Here is a 12,068-nt window from a genome sequence, read left to right on the forward strand (position 1 = left end):
CCTCCCCTTGGGGATCCCAGCTGTTTTCCTCTCCTGTTATAATTGAAATCAAACTTGTTGCAGCCTGTAATTGTTAGTGAATCTAACCGTCTAACGTTTTCAGTGAGACAGATGTACACCAGTAGCAGATGAAGTGCCATATGGAAAGCCAAGTGCCCTACTGGGGTAAAGGTAGATCCGTTCTTGTTCTGTTTTACAATATTCCAATATTTGATAACTCACATACATTTTAGAAAGTTAAGGGTGTGATATGTGTAAAAATTTGGCGTATATGCAATATATTAATGAAAATGGTTAGGCCAAGTCTGTCTGACCTCATGAAGAACTGTACCTCCAGACTGGTCTTACATATTTTACATTGTGGCTCTAAGGGACATGGTTTGGTGATGGGTCTCAGTAGGTCAGGTTGACAGTTAAGTTGATGATCTTGAAGTTCTTTTCCAAACTAGATGATTCTATGATACTGTGATTCTAAATTATTCTCTTTGCTTGCTTTTTTCTCTTGTGACGTTAAGGAAAAATATTCTAGTGTCTGTTTGAGCACTGCTATGACAGTTCTAATGTCTCATATAGGAATGTAAATGTAGACGTTATCTCTCATTCTTGTTTTGGCATCTAGTGAAAATCATAATCTTATATAAAGAATGCATCTTTTTGTCTCTGGGTGAAGACATTTCCTAGAAATCTGCCATTGGTAGCAGGATGTTGTTGTCTGTCAGTATTTCAATATACTTCTGTTTTTCTTTCTCTTAAACCATGTAATGCTTCCAGTCTTAGTGAATAAAGTAAGAAGTTCTTTTAGCTTATCTCTCTCTGTCTCTTCATACATACTGAGAGAAAAAAACATCAGTCATGTATTGTCAAATGTAAGTAATATTTAATTATTTTTAAATATGTAGGTTTTGAACTGTTGAGCATCTACTGTAGTTCCTACACTAAAAAGACTATGCAGTTTTAATAGCAGTCTTCTACCTCTAGCTTCTCTTCATGACTCAATATACCGCAATTAAATACAGGACTAAAGGGAGGTCATAGGGTAATAATAACTTCATTGGTTGCTGGATTTCTTGAGATATTTTAAGGCATGTTTTCTTAACAGAAATAATGTAGTAGTCCCCTGTGTGGATTTCTTCATATCTGATTTTGAAAGGAGGCTCGTGTTCCTTCCAGTGCTGCTGGTAACAAGAGGTCATCAGTATATCTGAATCAGGCAGACTAAGGCTTTGAGCAATTACATCTGTAACTAAAACTGAACATCTAGCTTAAAGTCAAATACTGCACTTATTCTGTACTGTTCCTGACTCTAACTATGGTTACCCTGTGTAAAGTTCAGCAGGATTTCTCCTGGGGTAGCAAGGTTCCCTTAGGTATATCTAAATAAATATTAGCTTTCTGGTGAACACTTATAAAGAGATTTGTAGGAAAGCTAGTTATTTTGTAACTCCTCAGATTATACCTGGTTTCTCAGGGACCTGAGGAAAAATAGAGGTGAAATTAACTTCTTTACTGTGTTCACAAACACAGTGGAGATTATTCTCATTAAATATTTATCCATCATGGAGGAGGGAAAGAGATGAGTAATTAAACAGTTGGCATAAATTTAAATGTCATAACTACAATTAGAAGAAACATCCTTGTAATCAAATTTTATTGGGGTTTCCCAATAAGTGTTCTGAAAAAATCTTTCACTCAAGTATATTCACTCTGCAGGAAGAAGGGAGAGTAAAACATAGTTTTCAATCAAGTTTCCTAACCTTTCTACTCTTTCTGAAAACTCCATAAATTTTCTGTAACTCGGTGATCCTGTTATATGACACACAGGTTAATTTGGGGATGTGAATTAATTCCCACAAATGATTAGCTTCCAAATCTATCACCCCTCTATCCTGAAAGAATGATCTGAAGAGAGTAGCTCTACTTTCTGAGTGACTTTAATGGAACCAATACAAATGACAGAAGAGGGAAAAGATGTTGTATTTTGCTGCTGCTGTTTTTTTTTTCTTTTTTTTTTAAATGAATCTCATATTGTACAAAGTAGTACATTTTTCACATTTTGTTAGTGTTATTGCAGTATCATCTCATTTGATGCTGCCTCATTCAGATTATTTATCTGAAACTATTTCTAATAGTATCAAAAGAATACTTTAGGCAGCTAAAGAATTAATTCCAATATTAAAATGTTTAAGCAGGCTAACTTTGATATATTACACAAGAAAAAAGACAAAAAGATTTATTATCCACCAAAATTTTATTTAAGGATAAAAGTTCTAAATATATTGTCTAGGCGTGTCGGAAGGAACCTTCAGAGGTCATTTGCTGCAATGCAATGCAATGGAAGAGTTCTAATTTAGTTGAAATTGTTCAGTAACTTCCCCAAGTAAGTTTTGAGAATCTCCAAGGTTTGCTACAGCCTCAGTGGGCAATCTGTTCCAGAGTTTGATCACCCTTATGAAAAATGTTTCCTTCATATCCGCTTGGAATTTTCCATGTTTTAACTTGTCTCCGTTGATTTTCAGATGCACCTGCAAGAAGTGTCTGGCTTTATATTTTCCAAGTCCTCCCATAAAATAGCTAAAATTACAGTAATGCCTTCCATTGACCTTCTTGAGGTTAAACACATAAAGCCCCCAGAGCTCCTTATACACTTCAGGTCCAAACCAGTTTGTTGACACTTTGTTGGGCTCACTCCAGTATAAGTGTTTTTCTGGTACTGGAGAACCCCAAACTGGACACATTACTTGACATGCAGTCTCACAGCTGAATACAACAAAAGAATCACACTCCCTGAGCCTGTTGGATGCATTTTTACTAACGAAGCTTGATATACACTTGGTTCTCTTTGCTCAGGGACAAACTGCTGACTCAGGCTGAACTTGTCCTTGAGGACCAACAGGTCTTTTGCTGCAAAACTGATTTCTATCCAGTTGGCCCCCAGCCTGTATTGTTGCATGGTGTTATTCTTTCCCAGAGGCAGGACTGCTGTGTTTGTCATTTGATGAACTTCAAGAGGTTCCTGTTGCCCATTTATCCCACCTGCCAAGCTCTCTCTGAATAGGATCCCTACCTTCCAGCATGCAAAGCACTTGCCCCCACCTTGGTGTCATCTGTGCACTTGCAGGGAATGCACTCTGCCTCATTAAAAAAGACATCAGATGCAAAGGCAGCATTGCCTCACTATCCATCCCTGAGGAGTATCTTTAGGAAACAACTGCCAGTTGGTCTGTGTACCTCTGATCTGGTCTGTGACCTCTTTGAACCTGGTAGGACAAACTATTTTCCATCCACCTGAGAGACCGCCAATCAAAACCATATCTAAATAATTTGTCAGTAAGGAGGGGGGAAAAAAAAAAAGCCTTACTAACATCAAATTATAACTTTTTCACCTAGGCAGTCACACTTTGCCACAGATAAAATACATGTAGGCTATTTCCAGTTTCATTCTCCTCTTGGATATGCCTGGATATGGCATCCAGGATGATTTGTTGAGTAATGAGGTTAGGCTGGCCAGCCTTCAGTTCCCAGATCCTCCTCCTCCTTCTCCTTGAAAATGGTCGGATGGTATGCCTTTTTTCAGTCTTCAGAAAACTACCTTGCTCTCCAAAACAGTTGTAAGATATGCCATTGCAATTACGTTATCTGACCTCCTTAGCACCATCAGAGGCAATCCATCTTGCCCTACATCCACATTAATTAATTGGTTTCTACCCTCTACTTTGAGTAACTCTTCAGTCTCCCAAATCCTGGTACAGGCTTAGGGAAGCTGGCAAGCTTGAGACAGTCCTTATCAGTAGTGATTCAGCTTTTCTCATGTCCTTTGTCACTAGGTTCCCTATGACTTTAAGTAGCAGTCCCACATTTTCCTTTGTCTTCTATTTGTTTATGATATAACTTTCATTTTATGCTTCACAGTCATCACTAGTATCAACTCTAAGAAAATATTGACTTTTTAAATTCATCTGAACTTATTCAGGAGTTCACTGTTATCAATGCTGACCTTAAGCATTGATTGACCTAAGGTATCACTCTGGACTTTTCTCGGGTTTCAAGGAGATTGTCCTGACAGCTTTGGGCTCCTTTGCCCTCTAGGGCAGTCTCATATTAGACCCTGAAAAACAGATCCAGGAACAAGTTTAAAACTGATTTTCTAAAGTCTATATTTGTAATTTGATTTATTTTATTTTATACATTATTTTACTTTATACTTTATTTTACTTTATTTTAAATAATAAGTCAAACTGAGTGTCTCCTCTGGTCAGTTTGTCATTCACCTGTATCAAAATAATAGTTCTTGATGCTTGACGGAAGTATCCTTGACATTTTTGTGCTCCACCATTTTGCCCTTTCAGAAGACATTGAGGTGTTTCATTTGTACATGAGAACCACTCCTGTGATTGTGATGCTTTCTCCAGTTTTCTGAAGTTGTCTTCATTTCATCTTCCTGGTCAATCAGACTGTATCAGGCAGTCACCACCACATCCACCCTGATCTTTACCCATCAGGTCTTGATTGGCTCATCCCCTGCTCCAGTGCAAAGCTCCATGCATTCAAACTGCTGCTTCGCATGAAGTACATTCTCTTCTGGGTTTTATAGAGGAACCTGTATTGTTCTTCTGCAATTTTCCACTCTTTGTGTGTTTGTGTACAAGCATCTCAGGTGAAACCTCCAGCTATGCTGTATTCATAGGGGATGTTCCTTGGCTGCTGTGCTGTTCACTGAGCACTTCCTTGCTTTCTTCCTTAATTCTCTCATTTTTGGTCACAATCTCCTTCACTAGATTAGCAAGTCTCTTTAGAAGGCTGGGTCTTGCCCCACTTGATTAAACATACCATGACGGAAATATTTTGATATATATATATATTTAATATGTACATACAAAATATATTTTTTTGTATTTATTTAGTGTCAGTTCATGAGTAAATACTGCATGCAGATTTATGAAGAGAACACTGTGTATATGTTTATGCACTAGTGCACAGGAAGAGAAAGAGGAGAATGTAAAAAAGAACCGCATAATTCTCTTTTTGTTTTGGGAGTATTGTCTTCAATTCTTCATCTTCTGCATGCTTTTCTGGTACTGTTATCTTCCAATCTGATTTTTCAAATGGTACAGGATGTTTTTGTTTCTTTTTGAATATGTCTGAAGCAAAAACCAGAAAGCAGTCATATATATGCCTGGCAATTTGATGGTGTTGGTTTATTCTTTTTTTTGTAGAGATGGTGTTGAGATGTTTTGGAAAGGCTGGTCCTGTATAGGGATTCAAAACACAGGAGTTAAAGAGATACAACTGCCATGTTCTTTTCTTCCAAAGATATAATTATACATAAAATAATAATAATAATATTCAACATACAGTATTGTAAATGCATTTGAGCAATAGTACTGAACTATGCTATCAAAAAAGATATTTTATAATATTCCCACGGATTTATTTTTTTTAGAAGCTATGTTTTCCTCTAGGGGGAAGAAATTGTTTTCACGTATCTAAATATTTTAAAGAAGATAAATATATTTATATTTATATATATTACTTAATGTTACTAAGTTGCCACGGAGGGTGTTACCAAGTTGGAGGGAGGGTGTGATGGAGGTTGTGTAAGTGGTTTCTTTTGATCACATATTCATATGATAAGAAGTCTCTTGGTCATTCCTGTTTGTATACCATTATTTTATGTTATATTTTCTTAAGCCAGTAATTATCGTTGTAGGTGGGAGAGAAGAGGAACTATGCATGAGAACTGTTCTTCTTAAGTTTTCTTAATCTATCCTATCCCTATCCCTACTAAAATAAATTTTCTTTCCATAGTGAAGGAAATGCTTTCGGATGCATTTTTCTTAGGGGGGTGGGGGGGGGTGGGGAAGGAGGGGGGGAGGAGGGAGGAATCAAAAAGAACATTATGCTCCATAATGCAAGGGTTTTATGATCTGGTGTTAAATGTAAAGGCAGAGGAAGACTGAAAAATGGTTACAATTATGATTCACAATATTTTGTGTCCAAAGAAGGGAAATGAAACTGGTGAAGGGTGTAGAGAACAAGTCTTGTGAGAAGAATCTGAGGGAACTGGGGTTGTTTAGCTTGGAGAAGAGAAAGTTCAGGGGAGACGTTATTGTACTTTACAATTACCTTAAAGGAGGTTGTAGTGAGATGGGGATCAGGCTCTTCTCCCAAGCACCAACTGACAAGACATGGGGAAATGGCCTCACGTTGTGCCAGGGGAAGTTTATGTTGGATATTAGGAGAATTTTCTTTACTGGAAAGATTGTGCGGCATTGGAATAGGCTGCCCAGGGAAGTGGTTGAGTCACCATCCCTGGAGGTCTTCAGGAAACGTGTAGATGTGGAACTTAGTAGTGTGGTTTAGTGATGGAGTTGCCAGTACTAGGTTAAAGTTTGGAACAGATGATCTTAGAGGTCTTTTCCAACCTGAATGATTCTATGATTCTATGAATATAAATTTACCCCCTTTTTTGGTGTCTGTGTATTTCCTTTGGTGGAAGATTATAATGTTGCAGAAAGGGTAATATTTTTTTTACCTAATTCTGAGATGTTGTTTTCTAGATATCCTGTCATATGCTTCCTAAGAGATAGTTGATTGTATTTGAGAGTATAAAGCACGCTTTAGAGTATCTCAAATGGTGATAGACCCAATGTTTAGACAACTGACTGAAATCTTAGTACTTCACTGATCATAAATGGAGCTTAAACACCTGTATTGTGGATACATAATTTTAGGTGTCTGAGCCTGGAGATGAAACACAGCCTTCAAGTTTATGCTGATTGTGTTTTGTTTGTTTGTTTGCTTGTTTGTTTTTGTCATACTCAGTGAATTGATTGAAGAACCTTGGAAAAACACTGCATGCAGAGATTGAAGTGGTGTATGGTTGCTTAACATTTTTGTTCCTCTTTTTTTTATGTCATGTGGCATTAGATTTTGTACTCAGATAGACCTATAAAAATCCAGCCCACAGAGTTGTCACTGAGGGTATAATTTGATAAGCTTTAAAAAATGCAGAAATTGAATAAGAACAAGAAATGTAAGTATAGGCTAGCAAGATAATCTTGTGGGGATAAACAGAAATGATATATAAAATGTAATTCAGCACCATCTTTGTCAATGACTGAAGTGTAGATAAGGATACCTTTATCCTTATTGAAGTCAGCAGACATTTGCCATTGACCTTCATAATGCTTATGGGTTTTACCCATGCTATTTGACTGAAATGAAAGTTGGCCAAGTATATGTTGGTGATTTCTCTCATCTGCAGAAATTTAGTCTGTTCTGGGTAAAAGCTTGTTACTATTCCCTCTTCAAGGTGAGATACACAGACGTTTCTTTATAGTTTCATTTTTTTCCCCCTCATTTGTGATGATTCACCTGTTTTGAGCAGAGTAGGATCAAATATCAGTAGTGAATTTAGTAGTCTACAGGGATCCAAAATATGAATAAGTTTCAATTTTTGCATACATATGTAAGATTAATTGTTTCTGGTTTGGGATTAATGGGGCTTCATGGATAGACATTGGATAGATAAGCAGTCTATGCTCTTTGTAGAAAAGGAATGGAAGGTATTTATTATGAAATGTTTAAACAGTGCTGATTCTTTAGAATATATTATCTGGATTTAATACAATATATAGTAAACCCGCACAGCTTGAACCTTCCTTTAGCACCCATAGAAGATTGCATATATATCTTGAGCAGACAAATGTAGCAATCAGGAAATAGCACAAAGTGAAATGGCTGATACTGCATGTTCTTCAGCGTGACAATGTACTGGAGATCACAGGGACTTATTACAAGAGGGCTTTGTTTGTTTGTTTGTTTTTCTTTTCCATATGATCTCCACTATGCTTTTTTCATTATACTACTCTTTGTCAGAAACAACAAATCCATTACTACCCTTCACTATACACTTCTTTAAAGTAGGGTAACATGAATCATTACATTTTGCTACATAGCCTTTCTGTTTCTCCTCTTCCCAAAAAACAATCTGACCTCTACTAAGTTTTGTTAGGGTCAGAATCTGAGGCTTTACGAAGATGAATACTGCCAAATATATTTGCTAGCAATCCATTTGTACACTTTTCAACTTACAGAACTGGCCCTCAGTTTTAATTTTGTGCTTTAGATTAAATCCTATTTGGGGAAATCAATGAGAGGTTAACCAAAGCCTAGGCAGCTGCAGTGGTTAGAAGTTGACAGCTTTGATTGCATGCCAAACTGACATCTAGGTTCAGTTTTTCTCTTTCATGTATTCCTCATTCTCCAGCCTTTTGCCATAACATTATTATATCAAATTTTGATGGTGGGAAGAGAGATTAGTGTGCTTAATGAAACATTGCCTCTTAACTTATATTGTAATTTTAAGTCAAAAATATCAAATGAAATAATATAGAGAGAAACAACAGATATTTAACACAATTTCTGACAAGGTATCAGCTGGTATGCCTATTGCTCTGACACCCTTCACTGCCACTGATTTAAATCAGCCTAACGATTAAATCATATCATTGGTGGAAGGAAAAAGCCCATAGATGTATTTATACAACATAAAATCATACATATAAAAGATACATTATTCATGCTTACTGCTTGCTAAATTAGTGGGGGATTGGACTAGATGATCTTTCAATGTCCCTTCCAATCCCTAATATTCTGTGATTCTGTGATTCTGTAATGTGGGCCAGTTTGTGTTTTCCAAACACAATAATAATAATAATAATAATAATAATAATAATAAATGTATATTTATTTAATATATATTGTATTTAAAACAACAAAAAATGTTATTGATGACTAAATAAATAAATATGGAATAAATATGGCAGTTAGTTAAACTGAATGTTAGTAATGAAGTGAATGCAGTTAATGGAAATTTCCCTTTCTGATCTTACTAATGGATTTAAGTGTATATTGAGGAGAGCAGGGAGGGAACAAAGCAAATAAATACAATTCTCAGCTATATTTTTATCTACATATAGTCTTGTTTCTATGTTGTTATTATATACATATTAGTACTCATGTAAAAGCTAATATGCAGAGGTCAGATAGGAAATCAAAAAATGTCATGGGAAGTCACCCACATACCTGACAGCAGAACACATATTTTCTGTGAGCCTTGCAATGTCCATATCCATTTTACTGTGTAAAATGAGCCTTGGAACACCTGTGGTACGTAATGCAAGGCATCTAAACAATGTGTAACAGAATGACTTTTGGCAGCATTACAGTGACAAAAAGCAAAAGACCAAAATTAGAATCCATGATGCTGGGAGAAGATGGGAGTGACTGGTACCTGCTGGTACCAAAGACCATTCATTACTTGCATGAAGGCCTCTGACATACATGCTGCACAATAATCATTGCAGCCTCTGGTTATGAACTGTAGCTTTCTGTCACAGGAAAACATCTTTTGATAGCACTGTTCCATTATGAGTACAACTAACATTGAAGGTTCGTCTGGGGAACCTCTTATATCGTGCTTTTATTTTAGTCTAGTTGGCTGAATCTTTCCTGATGGAAGTATCACAGTATCACAGTATCACAGATTTCTAGGTTGGAAGAGACCTCAAGATCATCGAGTCCAACCTCCGACCTAACACTAAGTACTCCACTAAACCATATCGCTAAGCTCTACATCTAAACGTCTTTTAAAGACCTCCAGGGGTGGTGACTCCACCACCTCCCTGGGCAGCCCGTTCCAATGCTTAATAACGCTTTCGGTAAAGAAGTACTTCCTAACATCCAACCTAAAACTCCCCTCTCACAACTTTCGCCCATTCCCCCTTGTCCTGTCACCAGGCACGTGGGAGAACAGACCAACCCCCACCTCTCTACTGCCTCCTTTAAGGTAACTGTAGAGAGCGATAAGGTCGCCCCTGAGCCTCCTCTTCTCCAGGCTAAACAAGCCCAGCTCCCTCAGCCGCTCCTCGTAAGTCTGAAGAAAAATAGGTGTTTGATTTTGCTTTGATTAAAGTCAATGCAAAATTGGTTTTGAGCTTAACAGTACAAGTTCAGTCTATAGAGAGACAAATGTAAATTCTTCCAGCACATTTAGAATATTTCCAGTGTGAAATGGGAACTCAGAACGTGAAAGTTCAATTCTTTCTTTTTGCTAGGCATTTGTTAAGCAGCCACAGATTGCTTTGACATGCTATTATTCACTGTAAGTTTGGAATTTAATGAAATGAAAAGCCAGAGGCAGTAAATTAGATTATCTTTCTGATTTTCTTACAGTTCTTTAAATACTACCTCAACATTAATCTCAGAATTTAAATTCAAATTCTGGTTTTCAAATCATGGCAAACAAACTGCTAGTGACTCACTGTTTTGAAAAAATATGCAAAGGATAATTATGAACACCCTAAGAAGTGAAAATAATTATATTAATATAGAGATTATCCATCCCTGTCTGTGATTACATAGCTGGTAGTGCTTTTTCCATATTGTTGTCATATGAGGTGTTGCAGTTGAAATTATTTACAGTATCTGCAAGAAGATTTTTTTTTTCTTATTATTTCTTTTTCTTTCATAGACATTATAGACAAACCTCCAACTGACCTAGGGGATTCCTGCCTTAAATTTTATTTGATTATTTGGGGTGTCTTCTTCAGCTAGAGGGAGTACTTTTATTTTTTTTTAAATCACAATGTCATTTAAAATTTTGTAATACCATTTTTTTTTTTCCTGTGACAACAGAGAATACAAATAACAGAATTTAAAGGAGAAGAGGAAATTAAGTTTTGAACTGTAGTCTCACAGAGACATTTACCTCAAGGATCTCGTGTACTCTGCTCTGGTAAGGCCGCACCTTGAGTGCCGTGTTCAGTTTTGAGCCCCTCACTACAAGAAGGATATCAAGGCCCTGGAGCATGTCCAGAGAAGGGCTACGAAGCTGGTGAAGTGCCTGGAACACAGGTCCTATGAGGAGCGGCTGAGGGAACTGGGGTTGTTTACTCTGGAGGAGGCTCAGGGGAGACCTTATTGTTCTTTACAACTACCTGAATGGAAGTTGTGGGGAGCTGGAGGTCAGCATCTTCTCACAGATAACTAGAGGGAATCAAGGTGCACTGGAGGAAGTTTAGATTGGAAATTAGGAGACATTTCTTCTCAGAAAGAATAGTCAGGCATTGGAACAGGTTGTGCAGGGAGGTGGTGGAGTCACCATCTCTGGGGGTGTTTAAGGAAAGGTTGGACCTGGTGCTTAGGGACATGGTTTAGTGGGTGACATTGGCAGTAGGGTGATGGTTGGACCAGATGATCTTGAAGGTCTTTTCCAACCTTAAGGGTTCTATGATTCTGTGATCCAGCTATGATCAAGTCTAGGAGAGAATGATGCATATGTTGGGTGTTTCCTGTTGATCTGTTTCTTCTCCATTACTACCATTTTCTGCTGCCTCAGCACACAGTTATGAATTCCATTTGAAGGAGATCAAGATACTACAGAGTTTAGGTGCACAGCTTCTTCATGAAATCTTCCTTAAGAGTATGAACCTGGGCACCTAACATCCTTAAAGGGTTCTTAAAGAGATCCGTGGCATATCTAGAAACCAATTTCTCATTTGGCAGGTTACAGATTTATTTTGCAATGCTAGTGAAAGATGGGGTAACATGGCATTAGAAAGCTTTTGCACAAAATGAAACAAAAAATGAGAGAAACATGTATTGTGCAGTCTAAGATACCTGCAAAGAACTTAAGCTTCCCCCTCTCCTCTTCCCCCCCCCCCCCCCCCACTCCAGCATTTACTTCTCAGGGAATAAGTAATACTTATTTTGAGAAAAAGTTAAAATAAAAAACAAATCATTCTAAAGGTTGTTTTACACTTCTATTGTAGTGACTAGACTGAGACATACAATTGATTGAAAATTACAAATCTTTATCCTAATACTACAGCATCAAGACTGTGTGCAACTTCTATTAGGTCAATAGCAATTTTTCACATCTTATGTAAAGATACTCAGGGTGCACAACTTCATTTCTACTTATATTTTGTTTCATTTTTTTATCATGTGAAGCTTCATGATCCTTTCCCTTGGAACCAAGTGCTTCCTTGGTCTATTTATACAGG

The 12,068-nt window shown here is 37.1% G+C and overlaps 1 protein-coding gene across 16 annotated transcripts in view; it reads left to right on the forward strand.

The window, feature by feature from the left end:
* PCDH9 (protocadherin 9) overlaps positions 1–12,068 on the forward strand; it is an 803,467-nt gene that overhangs the window by 305,324 nt on the left and 486,075 nt on the right. The window lies entirely within an intron of this gene.

Source organism: Anser anser (genome assembly GCF_964211835.1).
Source record: "Anser anser genome assembly, chromosome: 1".
Classification (NCBI taxonomy): Eukaryota; Metazoa; Chordata; class Aves; order Anseriformes; family Anatidae; genus Anser; species Anser anser.